At 47.5% G+C, this 16,646-nt stretch overlaps 1 protein-coding gene across 3 annotated transcripts in view; it reads right to left on the bottom strand.

The window, feature by feature from the left end:
- The window catches only part of KTN1 (kinectin 1), a 3,101,875-nt gene that overhangs the window by 2,686,070 nt on the left and 399,159 nt on the right, over positions 1-16,646 (bottom strand). The window lies entirely within an intron of this gene.

Genomic DNA, 16,646 nt, shown 5'->3' with positions numbered 1-16,646 from the left:
GCAAGTCTATGAAGGGTCTCAATCCCCTGGTTTTCTTTGGGAGCAAAAAAATAAGGGGAATACCATCCCTTGTTCCTCTCAACTACAGGCACCAGTTATATAGCGCCTTTCTCCAGCAGGGACAAGATTTCCTGCGCAGGGAGTGGATCCGGAAGCTTCAAAGAGTTTCCCCAGTGATTGTCGGGAGGCCGCTGAAGGAAGGGAAGGCAGTAGTCGTGGGCTATGGTATCCAGAACCCACGCATCTGAAGTAATGGCTCACCACTCTTCAAGATGCTGAGACAGTCAGCCCCCAACCGGTGAACCATGGGACATGGCCTCATGACTGTTTATATGCGGCTGCGGCAGTGCGTGAAGGCAAAGAGGCAGCTGCCTGAGCAGCTTTTGCACCACGATTTCCCCGACCACCACGGGTACTTTTTCGATGGCCCCTTTGACTGGCGGCTCCTCTCGTTCTATCAAAGAAGGAGTAGTAACGAAAAGAACCTACCCTCCACTGCTGTCCCCTAGGACGAAAAGGCAGAGGTTGACGCACCGCGGCGCTTAAAGATTTCCCCGCAGCTTTCGAGGTCTGCAACCTCTCAAGGCTCTCGTCAGCCTTGCTGCCAAACAAATGTGCGCCATCAAAGGGCATGTTCAGAAGACGGGCCTGCACATCCGGAGCAAACCCCGACTTCCGCAACCACGCGAATGTGCGTATATTGGTGCTCGCAGCCATGGATCGGCTAACACTGTCGGCCGTATCCAAACTCTACTGAAGGGATTCGCACACGGCATCCTTGCCGTCCTGCATGAGAGTAAGGAACCCATCCCTTTCTTCCCCCTCGGGAATATGCTCAGCGGCCAAAGAACCAATTCCACAGCGTGTGTGAAAACCTTGCCAAGGCACACGTGGAGTTGGGCGATTTCAAGGCCATGCTCCCAGCACAAAATACCTTCCGGGCCCAACCGGCAAAGCGCTGGTCGTCCCTATCCTGAGGGATGGTGGCCGTAGCCGCCTGAACCACCAAACTCTCTGGAGTGGGGTGAGTAGATAAATAGCTGGGGTCGCTAACGGAAGGGCAGTATTTCTTAGTCAAAGATTTATTAACAGCCGGAAGAGATTCTGGGGACTGCCAAGCAGCTGCCACCCTTTTCTGCAAGGTAAGATGAAATGGCAAAATAGGGTCAGAGGACGGACCTTGATCTAAAATGTCTGTTAGATCATCCTGCACAAAGTCTTCAGGAGGACTGGACCAGCCCAGAATTCCACTTTCGGAGAAGTGTCCAACCCACAGGCATCATGGAGGGTCTGCCTCAACTCCTCCAACTGACTGTATCCAGAAAAAAGTGAGCCTCATCAAGTTCACCAGGGTCCTCAAACTCGGATCTTTCCTCCTCTTCAGAAATGTCACCCATAGGGGGCTGAAACCCAGGCCTGGAGACAGAAGAGGGCCTGGAGGCCAAAACTGCCGCACAGACTTCGCAGAAACCTTCCTTGGAGGATCCACAGGATCCGGTTACTCCGAAGGTACATTTTGAGAAAAAATCCCCAAAGGCGCCGATAGCGTCGAAGGCTTCGACGCCGAGAGCGTCGACAACCTTTGTGTAGTGAGCACCGAAGGCGTCGACACAGGTGCTGACGGCGCCGTGGGCTGGTACGATGGTAAAGCCTCGACATAGGAGTCGGACGGACACAGCGCCGACCGAGTCGACGCCGGCATCGAGCCCTCACTAGGTAGCTGTGGTCTCGCTGGGGACGAGGACCGAGACCTAGACACACGTCGCTTGCGACATTTCGAATCCTTGTCCGTACAGGACCTCGAAGGCTCCCGATGCCAGTTGTGTCGTGGACCCGAGCCCAAAGGCGTACGAGCCACGGTACAAGACCAATCCTGGATGGCTTCATCAGTAGGTGCGACCGGACCAGTGCCCTGCGATTGAAAAATCAGTAACATTTGTTCTTTAAACGCCACCCATTCCTCCGGAGTCGAGGACTTCGTTGGGCACGCTACCTTCCTCCGAGGAGGACGGGGTAGGCGACCAGTGACGGCTCTTCCTAGAGTGCCGGGACGAGGAAGACGAATGGCGGTAAGCACTCTGGGACCAAGATCCTCGGGACTCCTTCCGACGTGGAGTCTCGCCCCTCTAGTCGTCGGTGGAAACCCCCCTTGGACCTTCGGGACTTAAACAGGCTTAGAGCCCTTACCTGCCTGAAGCTTCCCCTGCCGCTCCCGCAAAGCCTTGGCAGTCAGCGACTGACATTTCGAGCACTCGTCAGTGTCGTGCAACTCGTCCAGGCACCACAAACAAAGGCAGTGCTCGTCGGTGAGCGACATCTTGGACTTGCAGTCCGGGCAGGTCTTGAAGCCAGACCACAGAGTCGGAGGGGTCGAAGAGAAAGACATCGTAATGATGAACACACAAGGCACGCCGAGTAACACGACGCAACACGTTCGCGGAAAAAACGGAACTGAGGCTACGGGCGCCATGCTTCCTATTTATAACCTTCGAGAGACATCGGCCTGACGCCATCGACGCAGGACGCCCTTTGCCGAAAAAGTTTCCGAAGTGCACAGCTGTGGACATTACATGTCAAAGATGTGGAATACGTTGGAGGACACAATCCATTCGAAATGCAGCGATTTTAAAATTACTACAACTGAATGTAGCGATCATTACATGTTAAGAGCAGATTTTGCGGTTAGAAAAGCTAGTCCCAATCCAGGGGGCCGTAGGGACCTGATGTTGAATCTAAAGGGGAGTAGACTTGGAGTGATAAAAAACAATCACACATGTCTAAATAGTTATTGAGGATTTTATATGGCCAGTCAGAACTGCAATGGAAAATGAATGTGTTTAGTACAAGGGCATTTGACGGCTCCTGAATAAATTCCATCAGGGGAGCGGTCCTAACGGGGGAAATACTACTAGTAAGACAACGAATATCTTCAAGCATGTCTTTGATGAGGAGTTGGAGGTAAAAAAAAAAAGGATGAAAAAGGAATTGAGAATGGTTTGAATTGGGCAACTTGAGGGGGTAACTTATTCTAAAAAGGTGAATTTTATTTTTAAAAAACCTATAGAAACTACTGCAAAAGCATAAGAATGATTCTGCTTCAGAGTCAGAGGCACGCTGAACCTATGTTGAACGTCCTGATTAAGAAAGATACTACAGTTTTTTGGCAGCTGGTAAAATCTGGGGATATTGGACACTCCTTTAAATAACTATATGCAGTGCCAGAACAGCAATGGGTAACCTTCTTTGAAGAGCTGTATGAGAGTAGGGAGAAGAAGCATGGAGAGACTGAGGTTGAAGAAATTGAAGGATGGGTGGGTGGGTGAGAGATCTTTGCCAAGCGAGGCGGAAGGGTGTTATGGCCTTAATTGGGGAATGTAGCAACTAATGAGCAGCAGGTCCTAATGGGCTGTCTAATGCTTTATCCAAGGCTGACAGTAATCTGGGGCAAGATCTTGACAACAAGATTTAGAGAAATTACAAGATATGGGATGTTTCCAGCGTCCTACAAGAGGGGTCCTAGAAATTACCCCAAGAATTATAGACCTATCGCGCTGATCGACGCGGACTGCTAATTATTTTCGACAGTAATCTTGGGCTACTTAAATGAATGGGTCAGTGACTCAAAGAGGCTATCAGTTCTACAAAAGGATTTCAGAAAGTGCCATTCAACTTCTCTTAATGCAGTATTTTTTTTTATTTTTTTATTTAAGTTTATTTTAATCCAGCACAACGAGGACAACAATGCAAGTGAATGACAAACACATCTGAGACCCCTTGTCTGGAGGTCAATAAAGAGCAAGCAGGAGTTCCAAGAATCAATGTCCCCGGCCCACCCCGTTCCTCCCTTGGTCCCTGGTTAGGAGTTCTCCCGGTCCGGTTCGGAGGGTGCCTCCATAGGCCGCTCGCCTACTAGGTGAAGGGCTCTCCTGGTCTGAGGGGGTTTGTTGGTCTGAGCCGGAAAGTTTTGGTCGTAGTCTAGGAATGGGGCCCATATGTCCGTGAAACGATGCAGAAGGCCTGCTTTGGCTGCAGTCACTTTTTCCACAATCAGTATGTCCCATATCTTTATCCACCAAAGAGTCATGCTGGGGCCTTCAGTGGTTTTCCACGTGCAGGCAGCTGCGATTTTTGCAGCCAAGAGGAGTAGCGTCAGTAGTTTGGCTCGTTTTCCTGACCTCGTGTATGCTTCCGGGGCTGGGGCTCCTAATAGGATGGGTTTGGGTTCCATGGGAATGGCCACCTGGATGATGTCCTTTATAGTGGCGATGCATTGTGCCCAGAAGGCTTTTACGATTGGGCATGACCACCACATGTGGTAGTATGATCCCAGCTGGACACATAGGCGCCAGCAGGAGGGGTCCAGGGCCGGTCTATGTTGTGTAGCCTAAAGGGGGGCGGTGGGGATAATACCAGCGCAGGAGTAGCTTGTTGGCGCACTCTCTATTGGTGATGCAGAAGGACGAAGAGTGTGTCCTTGCCCAAATATCCACCCATGTCTGGTCTTCCAAGTGGTGCCCCAGGTCTGCCTCCCATTGCAACATGCATGGTGCTCTTTCGGCCAGGAAGTCTTCCTGCAGAAGTTTATAGGGGGTGGAAATTTTCCCATGCAGCGGGAGATCTTTTACGGTGAGGTTGAGGGGGTTCGGGCTCCGTACTGCTGCTCGACGGTTTAGAGGGTGAAAGCACCAATGTCACAATTAAATGTAGCGGAACCTATCCGCTTCAGTTAATTGGAAGGCTGTTTTGCATTTTCTCATGAACGAGGTTGGTTCCCCTCAAAAAGTTGCCCCAGAAATTCGAGACCCCCCCGCAATTCAATTTTGGAAGTTCATTGGATGGAACCCTGGGGAGAAAGTCGGATTATGGAATATTGGGGAGGAAGGACCCAGCGCTCTTGGGATGCCCTTATGCCTTGAGGCCCAGTCCCATGCTTTGAGAGTGTGTTTAGTGGAAGACAGCATATTTTTCCAGTGCCGGCGCAGTGGGGGCAGAATATGTGGGAGAAAACGCAGGGGGAGCGACAAGCAGGATTGCTCTACTTCCACCCATCTCAGGCATTCCAAAGACACCACCCATGCCCGTATATGTGCCAGCTGTGCTGCCACCTGGTATTTCTGCAGGTCAGGGACTCCCAGCCCTCACACCTTGGCGCTGCCCAGCATCACCTATTGGGGGATCCTTGCCTTATTAACCGAACCATATTCCTTTGAAGGCGGCGAAGACGGGTAGCGGGACCGTGGTGGATAGGGAGGAGCAGGCGTACAGGAACCTCGGGAGGTGGTTCATTTTACAGGCGGTAATGCGCCCTATGAGTGAGATCTCTTGAGACTCCCATTGCTCTCCAGTTCCTTGAGGGGCGGGAGGAAATTCACCCGATATACCTCTCCCGAACGGGGGGGCAGGCGGGAATCTGGACTCCCAGATAGGGAATGACTTTTGCACTCCATCGGACCAGCCAGAGGGTTTCAAGGGCTTCCCTTTCTCCCGGTTCTAATCCTATCCCCAAGGCTGCTGATTTGCCACAATTGACAGTGAAGCCCGCTATGGTCCCAAATGTATCAATCTCAGAGAGAGCAGGTCTTAACGAGGAGCTAATATACTTGATAGACAACAGCACATTGTCCGCATACAGTGCAATCTTGTGCTAAGTGGCGCCGGCGTGGAGGCCCCTCAACTCGTGGTTTAGCCGAACCCGTTGGGCAAAGAGATCCATAACTAGCGCAGATAGGAGCGGAGAAAGGGGGCATCCCTGTCTGGTTCTGCAGGTTAAGGGGATTGCATTTGATGAGGAGGCATTGACTCCGAGTAGGGTTCTCGGGGATTGGTAGTAATCCAAGACCAGTTTTTGGAAGGTTAGACCCAAGCGGAAGGACTCTAGGGTAAAGCGTATGAAGGCCCAGTCCACCTTGTAGAACGCTTTAGTTGCGTCCAGGGCTAGGAGTGCTAGCTTCCGCAAGTCCTGGGTCACCATATCAATTAGGTTAAGGGCTCTCTGGACATTATCCTCTGTTGATCTGTTTTTTATGAAGCCTATCTGGGCCGGGTTTATTATGTCAGGCAGGGCACCTGCCAGAAGGTTTGTCAGGATTTTCCAGTAGATGTTAGAGTCTACGTTTAGGAGGGTTAATGCAGTAGTTTTAAGAATTTTACAGCAGTCTGCTTGGGCGGCAAAGGAAGGGTCGATTTATGTAGCCTCCATATACTTATCCAATGCATTCGACAGGGGTGGACCATAAGATACTTTGGTCCAAGTTGCATGCCTGACGATTTACTGAAGATACTTAAACTCCATAGCAACTCAGCTCTTAGAATAAGATTAAATAAAGAAGGGGCGTACGTCAGGGTTACATTTTGGCTCAGTGTATTTTATGTTTATGTTTATTAGATTTATATAGCGCTTTAACCCAAAGCGCTTTACAATATAACAGGTGCAATAGTGGGAGAAGCATATAAACAATCATGATACAAACCAGTGTAACAATACGTAGAACAGTTCCCTTAGATGGAGGAGGAGAGGGAAGGGTGAGGAGGAAGGGAGTGGGGGTAAGGGAGGGGGATCAAATTCAGTTGTCCGATTTAAATTCCTGTGTCTCGGATGCCTGGAAATATCTGGAGAAGTGCGGTTTTGTTTCACCAAAAATAGGTCATGTGAGAGTTCCAGGGTTATCTTAAGTGGACTTCCTGTTGATGTGACAAAAAAGGGTCTGCAACGACTCGAACGGCTTTTTGAAGTACACAGAGGAAAATGGGTTAAAAATAAATCCAACCAAGACCAAGATTTTGCACTTCTCGAGAGGGAGGAAAAGAGAGACTATGTCCTGGTACTTAGAGGAGTGTAAACTTGGATGTTCGGAGCATATGACATTGGGTTTCGACATTTTTGCATGCCCATCCAAGGTAAAAATCTGGGACAGGTTGAAAGCTAAGGCAGAGGCATTGGCTATTCAATTAATAAAAGTGGATGGAAGATTTGGTAGATTTTCAATCAAACCAGCTGTCCAATTCTAGGAGGGGATAATCGTAACCAAGTTGCTGTATGATAGGGGGCCGGGGGGGGGGGGTCAGTCTTTCACCAAAAAGCTGGAGTCCCTTGAAGCACTTATCTGGAGGAGGTGCTCGATACTTCCTAGTTCAATCCCAATATTGTTTGAATTAGGGCTTCTATCGCTTAAGTCAACTGCAAAAAAACTGTCTTTGCTGGCTAAGATTTTTGACCCCATGGAAGATACGCTCTATGCGAAACTGAAAAAAACATTTAGCATTAATGAAGTCTCTAGGCAGGAAGGAAGCGGTCATATGTGTCCTAGAGAAAAGGAGTATGAGCTTGTCTTGGATGAGCTGGGGTTAGACATGGGCTGGCGGTTAAAAATATCCAGGAGAAGTTAAGAAATCCCACTTTGATAAAGACTGGTGTGACACTGGAACATTTCCATATGTACCCCCCCCCCCCTAAGCCATCTGTCAAGAGAACAAAAACTGAAGGGAACAATTTCATTATGCACCAATTTCCAAATAAATTCAGGTGAAATCAACTCCTTAGACTAAGGTGGAACATACTATACTCTAAGGAAATCCTTTTGAAGTATGGAAGTCGAAGTGAGCAGAATAGTGAATGTAGGTTTTGTGGATCTGAGGGTACGGTTGAAATAATTAGACTGCGTGTCTCTAAAAGACCTTAGAAAGACACATACGAGTATATTCTGCAGTAATTACAGTGTTCTGCCGGTTGACCAGGCATGGCAACGATGTGTCTGTATTAATAGCACTAAAGATGGCATGGATATCGCGGTACGACATCCTTTCATCGCCAGGCATTTCAAAGCCTGCAGTTTAAGCGTGTAAAAAAGTTCATCTAATTTTTTGGGGGGGGATCGGGTATAGTTAAAAATAGGTGCAGGAGGGTGGGAGGGGGGACCCCCCCTCCCCCCCCCACCAAAAAAAGAAAAAAGAAAAAAGAATTTGATGAACTTTCAAGCACATTTAAATTGCAGGCTTTGAAATGCCTGACGATGAAAGGACAATGAACCGGAGATCGCTGCCTTTTTAAAATCCTTGGAGCTATTAGAATCATTCAATAAGTCTGAATAAAAAAGCCAGAATGGGAGATTTGGCAGAATTTTTGGCTGCTCGAAAAGTCTGAACAGGCGAAAAGTTTGACCAAATCCCCCATTCGGTGCCAAGGACTGCAGGGACATCACCCACACCCTTGTTCACTATACAGTGAATGGGGGCTGGGGGGTGTCCCCTGCAGCCAATCCCATACAAAACATTTTTAAAAAAAGAAAAAAAGGAAAAAGGACCCTGCAGCGCCAGTTCCTGATCACGGAAGTGAAAGGGAACAGGCTTTGCAGGGACACGGCGAGTTGGCAGCACACAGTGAAATGTGCAGCAGTAAGGTAATTAGGGGTGGGGATGTGGGTGGGGTTGGAAGCCTGTGGCTGCAATGTTCAGGGGAGAAAAGACCAAAGGTTTTCAGAAATATAACTTTGTCTTTTCTCTGTCGAACATTTCAGCCACGGCCTTCCAACCCCAATCCGGAGTTAGTAAATAATAAAGTTGGCTGAAATATGACAGGTTGAGGGGTTTAAGGCAAATTTGAGAAGGTGAATGGTAATCCATGGAATATTAGCCATGTGTTGTGTTCTGGGGTTATTTCCCTTTGTTCTTAGCTTGTGTTTTTTAGTAAGAGAAATGTGTAATTTTTTTTTAGCTTTTGATGTGTATGTAATTGTAAAGTTTTATTTTAAATCAAGACAATAAAAAAAATAAAGAGTAGTGATTTCTTGGCTTGTCTACGCTCCAAGTCGAACCAGGTAGCTCTATAATTAGGCATTCATTTGGGGCACAGATCGACATAAATAGTTGATAATGTGAACCAGCCAGTTGTAAAAGGTTAATGGTGCCATAAAGGACTCTTCCGGGCCACAGTCAAGTAGAAATGGTAATGGGTCAGTGTAGAGACTAGGGAGAGCCACTGCTTGGTTAATCGAAACCCATTTCCGGCGACAATGGTGGGCATGAGATAGAAATGTAATCTGTGGGAGCTGGTCAATGTGAACCAGACTAAGCATTGAAGAGTCCAAATATAGGTCCAGTGAGTCATGGTCGCTCTCAAGTCTTTTTCCAACCCTAAACTAATCTATTTTCCAGGATTCCAGACATACAAGGATATAGTCAAAATAACTGCACAGGAAGGTCGGTCGCCATGGATGCAGCCATTACAGGCTCTCAACCCATGGCGAGCAATTATATCAACTAATAGGTTGCGATGAGTGTGCCGGCTCGGAAAGTCTGTAAAAAGTAGCTCGGAGATTTCCCATTGCTCGTATTCTATATGTAGGTCCTCTGGCTAAGGGTCAAAAGGTTTGAATTGAATATTTAAATCGCCCACAATTATAATGCAGGTTTGATTAGATGGGGTTCTTGTATCCAAGTCTTTCTCAAGAGTGACATTAATTTAGGATATCAGTTAAAGCTCTTAGATACAAATTCAATAAGCGAATACTATATCCTCCTGTGAACGGATGATCGCACAGGGGACAACACGCTTTTCTTTGAAGCAAGACCACGCAGAGCAACAGACGTTCGAATCCCGGCTCTGCGCTTAGAAACTGAACTCTGTTATGGTATTAGGGGAGTTATAAAAAAATAAATAAATAAATAAAATGACCCCCCCAACAAATTCTATTGATACCCCCAATAGGTCAGTCAAGCAAATGTCTAATGCAAGATACTTCTATCGTAGCCTAACTCCAAATCAAAAGCTCCCAACCCCCCCACCCATTGGCTTGCTTTTAGGGATTTAGATGCAGGGCAAAATAAGGTAATATAACCTAGTATATCACCCGGCTCCAACTTCCAGGTCTCCTCCAAATAAATGATGTGAGGCCCAACAACATAATTAAGCCGATCTAGCACCTCTAGCTTGTTCGATAGTCCCAGGATGCCCCACGAAATAATCTTGATAGTGTCTTTTGTCAGTCAGTTAGAGGTAAGATTGCTCTTGTTCTGAGGAGGGAAGTAAAGGGAGGCAGTGCATCAAGAAGGTAATATGGGGACATTCTGAATATTCTGTGCTAGATAGAGAGTTCATCTTGGTGGGTAAGTGACTAGACTGAATGCAAAAAGTATCATTCATGGTGTTAGAGACAAGAGAGCGTGTAGGGGACTGTCCAAGTTGAATCCTAGAGCCATCAGGAGGGCATGTACGTTACTCCATGGCAAGTAGCCCATCCACTAAGAACTGGTGTGATTGCATGAGCTTGATATTATCCCACTTAGGTTTGGTATTATCTGGTAGGTATCTATCTTGGAGCATGTCGGACCGAACAATTGAATGACAGCCCTTCCTATGATATAACCAGTGCATGCACCTATTGATAAACGAAGCATCATTCTCAGTTGCACCTCGCAGTAATTCAGGGACCTGTGTCATGAAGACCTCACAAGAGGAAGCCGTCCTATTGGATGTTGGAGTTTGGGGATACATATTAGGATTAGGTTTGTGAGCAGTCCCGTTGTGCAGCCATCTGTATTCCTGGGCGAGATGGAAGCCCACTTATGATGTGATGTGCCTAGCTTAGCTATAGGTGCTTTGAGTAACGCAGATGGGACGGGGAATTGCATAGATTCTTATAAACCCTAATCTGGGTAGCTGATGTCGGATTACTGCAATTTGCATGCCTCCTAGCTCCATTAGTATAAGGAGCTGATGGAGACTGTTGAACAAAAGGAGTAGGAACCATATGCTCGAATAGGGACGCTTAAGGTCGGAAACTGTTAGTTTTTCTCCCAGGTCCAGTGTAGAAGTTAATTTGGACATAACCTTTAGGGAATCATTTGAGGCTAGAAACTGCTAAGATTACAGCATCGATTTTAGAGTTGAGCTGAGAACAATTAAAGCACTTATCAGAGAAGACAAGAAAAACAGAGTCCTGATTAGTACATCCATGGTGTGGGTGGCAACCAGAATTAAGCAGGTCAGGTTGTACGGCAGAGATCGTTGTGTCAAGTGCAGAAGAAGAAACATCAGATGGCAGGTTTTGTTACTGAAGGATGGTAAATCGATTAGAACATGGCACGTGCGAATGAACAGTTGCGCGAGTTACATGTTCCACTTTATAGTTCCATCCTGCTTCCTGTCTGTCAACCCAATGTACTTCAGTCACACCAGGTGTCAGGTTCTTGTGGGTAATACGGAGTGGCAGATTTAACTGTTTACGATTAGTGGTAGGAGTTAAGCCTGATGAGTTTAAAGAAAGAGTGTCCGCAGTAATTGCTATAGGTTCATCGTGGCAGACTGCCGGATTCTGGAGAGCCATTGGTTGGATATTGGATAAGACAGTCAGGAGGAATTCCATCTCATCGATAAGTACTTCGGCTTGAGAGAGTCTCCTGATGCTGTTACTTGAGCTATCTCTTTTTGGAAGAGCATTCAATAAATCTAAAACACTAGCTTTACGTTTGAACATTTTTTAGAACAATAGAGACAAGAAATTTAGAGGTTAGAAGGAGAAAGTGGCAGACACTACACAGCTTATGTTGGTGGCACGCCCGACTGGTTCAAGGAGCTTGTCACAAGTCCGTTTCCCTTCTCCACATCAACACTAGGTGCTAGTAAGGACTTGGAGCAACTGGAGAGGCATAAAAAAAAAAAATACTTCAGCTCAGTATCAGTCTTAATAACCCGCCTCCTGATAATGGTATATTTGTGCGGCGCTTACCGCATCTGTCCACAGCACGGTCCAACACGCCCAACTACCCTATTTACCGGTGCCAAGCTATAGCAGATGATGGTCGGGGGGCGTGGCCAACAGAGCGCGTCAGCACGAGTTCCTCCTTCTGTCATGGCCACAGGACAAGGGCCACTATCTTCGTCATCTAAAGGGTCTAAATGCCTTTGGCGCCAGGCTCATGAGAAAGTGTGCTCTGCACACTTTGTGTCTGGGGCACATGCATCAGGCCAGGCGTGGCCATTAGGAAACATTGGGGAGCAAGTGCAGCAGTCTCTGGTAGTGGCAAGGTGGAGCCATAAGGCGGGGCCAAAGGAGAGTTGCTGGGACCAGGCTATTTAAGCCAGCCCCACCCGCATGCAAGTGCTTCGCGTTACTCTGCTTTCTGCAGCGTAACGCTTACCGCCGCCTAAAGCGTTCTTACCTGTTTCCAGCTCATCTCAACGCGCATCTCGCCAGGTTCCAGTACATAATATTCAGCGCGCACCTTACCTGACTCCAGCCACACCACGGCTTGAAGCGCAGCTTACCTGACTCCAACCCTTCATCTTAGCGTGAAGCTTACCTGCTTCCAGAAATACCATGGCTCGACGTTCAGCCTACCTAACTCCAGCAACACCATCGCTGGGCGTGCATCTTACCCGTCACCTGCAATCCCATCGCCTGCAGCGCATCGCATCTTATCCGATTCCCATTGTCACCAGAGTCGGGGCGTCCTCACCTTTTCCGGACGTCTAGCTACGCGGGAGTTCATCTCGCCCAGCATCTTCACGGATTTATCCATCCAGTAATCGCTGGCAGGTCTCCCGATAGCCGCTTCCCGTCTGACGCGGCCAGGCCATCCCTGCAAGAGAAAAGGACACACAAGGTTAGAGACTGCATAAATATCTTACGCTTGGCCACGCAACACTAAGCCTTGCGTTCGACCCTGAAAACCAACTTACCTTTTCATTGGGAGCTTCGCAATCCCCTCTGGCACCATTTGGACTCGCTCCCAACACCACGTGGTCATCTTCACACCTATTGGGGAGAGATAAGACATTACAAGGGTTACGGACAATAATCATTGTTAAGAACACTTACCTTCAAAGTGGTACAGTCACAGCCGGTCTGGGCCGGCACTCACACGGACCAGTGAAGCAACTAGGTCCATCAAAGGCGCCCCTGCTGATGAGAAGCAGGACAGAGAGCTCATCCTCACAAGAAAACAGGTGAGACTATATGGGTAAACGCATGCTCACCTCATTCTGGAACGAAGGGTTTGAGGGAAATCCCAATTTAACCACAGCATTCTCATTGCCTCTCATATTCTCTCTGGGGCAGTGCCAGCAACCAGAGCAGCCCACACTACAGCAGCTGGGCAAGGAGTCTGATCCAGGGGAGCCAAGTCCAGGGAGGGCTCCAACCATGCTCCAACGTCCCCGCAGAGACCAGGTGAGCGTAACACCTTCCTGGCTCCCTTTCGCTCCAACTGCCAGCACAATTGGCCGAGCAGGCTTTTGGGGAAATACAGATGACTCCCCCTAGCAGAGGCACGTTCTTTCTGGTAGATTTAAACAGCGGTCGAGCAGGCCGATGTCCCATCAGTGAAGAGCAATCTTGACACATCCAATACTCGAGTATTTTTTCAGATCACTTGAGCAAGGGAGTGTACCATCTTTATGAGATAGGGATTGCTGTTGGAGATCACAACTGTGACCTTTACATTAAACATGAAGTCCTGACCAACCACTCCTGCCCCATCCTCTATTGAATATTTGTAGGCAAGCTCTTATTTTGGGTCTGTTCTCCGAGAGGTCCCCAAAAACAATGCGATTCTCAAGTCTATTTGTCTAGGGTACTTTCTTCAGATGTATCATGCAGATGTAACCCAGCTCCCTTTGCAGAAGCAACAGTAGGAATGGTAGCCTCTATTCAAGTTCCTGACCGCCTTCATGTTTGGTCATTTTTGGGAATGCACCTCACTAAGTTGAACTGTTAGGTCAAGTTCTGTTGATCTCATTTCTCATAGGTCCATGAGTTTAAATTCTGAACTCTCTACAATTATTACAATTATGCTGGCACAATTGGCACACCGATTTCACCACAAAAAACAAATAAAGATCACTAGCACCCCCGATTTTAAGTCTGGGGCCTAAGGAACAAAGTGTTAGTGGCTGGGGGAGCGGGCTTACATGCCTAGAAAAGCCCCCAACACTTGAATCAAAGCCTTTGCGTTGCTTCCAGCTATCACAAGGAGCCAGCATGCCAGGAAAGCCCACCGTTGAGTCATTCCCATTTTAGGAAAGGATACCTTCTAGTGCCTCAAGGTTACCCTGTTGCTCCTGGGATATATCGCCTAGTATACTTCTTGGCACATTGAATGCAATCTCTGGGTTATGTCTTCTAACTTCAAGACACAGTACTTTGCTCTCTAAGGTCTCTTGAACACTTCTCCAAGGATATAGCACCTTAACACCTCTGGCACAATATCAGGGGCTCGACCAATGCAGCCACCTGGACAATCAGCCACAATTAGCAGACCACTAGAGATACTGCGTCCTGTTTGCACTTTACCAGTTTCAGGGATGAAACGCCCAGCATGCTTTGCAAGCTTTAGATATTCTAACCCTCTGTCTGGGTCAAGGTTCCTCCATACAGCTCCCTTTCAGAATGTAGGCCCTCTGGCTCTGCAGGTTCTCTAGGGATCTCCTTTTCTCCTCCTGGTGTATTGCTTTCTCTTGTTTTTTGGGTAACTGTGGCTTTGGACCAGTTTGCTTTAGCCCTTTGTATGCTTCCATGACATTATGACTTACTAAAAAGGTTTGGCATTAGTTCTGGTCGCTTTTTTAGTCTTCTGGGTGATTTGTATACTTCACTACAGTGGCAACTGGTGGAAGTTTTAATTGGAGGGGGGTAAATGTTTGCCTGACTATGCGGGAGCGACTGCGTAGCAGGGCAAGTTGGACCAGCCAAAAGGGATTCAGGGGGGCGTTTTATCCCTCATGAGAACATTTTTAAAATAATGGATTAATATGATGCATTTTACAGTACGCTTTGTGAAAAACTGGATAAAAAACCGGTTTTGTATGGTGGCACATGAAAAAGTACAATAGGTGCAAGTCCCCAACAGTGCACAAAATAATTTCCATTATGCCTTTTCACACAATATTTGCAAGTATAAAAATATTTTTATGCTGGCTGTGCCCATACACGTCATGCAGGATGTACCAATATATGACATTATTACCATACAAGAACTTACACCTGTTGACTTTGCCTGTAAAAACCAACATGCCACAGAAAGAAAGTATATCGAGACTGGCTGCACTGCCAATGCGGGCCAGTCGAGCCACTTAACACCGTAATTTCTTTACCCTTCATGAGAAGTCAAAAATGCAATGAGGCCAGTAACCTCCGCCAACTAAAATTAGAGGCCCATTCACCAAAGCAGACATGCCCACCCACTGATACGGCGCACACTAATTCACACACATATACATCAAACCTACTCTCTGCCATTCGCCCGTACATTCAGACAAGAGCACATACACAAAAACCAACACAAACCTATACACATGGACAGTCATACATGCGCAAGCTCAGACAACGCCCCCTTGCATTAATACATACAAATCACACATTAACACTTCACTTACCTGCTTGTTCCCTCAGCACACCGCAACACAAGAAAAAGACTGGATGACCCTCCTCTGCAGAACGCACTGAGTGACAGCAGAGCACCCCTTTCCTTTCCTGTCAGTCAGTGCGTATGCTATTACTGCAAAAATGAGAGGTTGTGGGGCCAGACTTCCTATGCCCCTCTGGTCTCCCATTATTGGGCACTATGTACTTTGAGGAGCCCAAAGGGCTCTGCATTGAAAAAGAAAACTGAGCGGGGGTTCACCCCTGCGCTGAAGACGACATCAGTGTCCCCAAATAAAGCATGTTCAGTGTTCTGCACTGCCTGGTGCTGTGCTACTGCTTTGGACTTTGACTCACTGCCCAATGCAGTAGCACGGCGCAAGAGGGATATACATAAAGTACACACCAATCAACTAAAGCGATGGGGCTGCACTCCCCCTAACCCCCCCACCCCACCCTTGATATAAGGACGGAGCAGACACTGCTTAACTAGGTTATCTTTCTTCACCTGTAGGTTTGGTAGGAACTGCTGAAGCTTTAAAAGGTGCAAGGGCCCTTTTGAGATCAGATGGTGTGGCCGTTTTGAGATCAGGCAATTCTGCCTCCTCTCTGTATCTGCTCCAGGCAGGGCTGACGCAGCTCCTTTGACCATAACTCTTTCAGTGCAAAGTCTCCTTTGAAAGTGTAAGACCGCAATAAAAAAAGCAGGCTTGGAAGGGGCAGCGCTGTGCATTGTTCCTGGTACTTGATATAGCAGAAACTGTCACACATCAAGCAGTTAAACTTGGTAAGTGGACATATACTGCAGACATCACAATACTGGTTCTCTATATGATGGTTGAGGGGCATCAATAAAGATTACAAATAGAACAGGAACCAAACACTGGGAAAGTGAAACAAATGATAAGCTAAGGGTTTGTGGGGCTGGGACAGGGGCTCTGAATCTCAACCTTGCCCTCAACCAGGAAGATCACAGGACTGGCCCAAGAGTTCTGATAGACTGGCTTTCCTAATTCACTCATGGGACAGGGCCAAGACACAGAATTAGTCGTACTACATTTTCACACATTTACATTTTCAAAAAGGTTCAGATACCAATCAGACTCTCGTACAGACATTTGTTGCTCTACCCAAATACTCCCAAAATGCAGAACAGCTTCTTCCGGCATATCATGTGTGATGCCCAAGCCCAATATGAGTGCCAGTATAAGTCTAGCAGCAAAAAAGCCAACCCGGCATACAGTCTGTCAATCCTATCCATTAGCATCCAAAGTCCCGAACCCATCTCTC

Source organism: Ambystoma mexicanum, chromosome 14, assembly GCF_040938575.1.
Source record: "Ambystoma mexicanum isolate Mex_15411 chromosome 14, UKY_AmexF1_1, whole genome shotgun sequence".
NCBI lineage: Eukaryota > Metazoa > Chordata > Amphibia > Caudata > Ambystomatidae > Ambystoma > Ambystoma mexicanum.
This window is presented reverse-complemented; position numbering and strand designations above follow the sequence as displayed.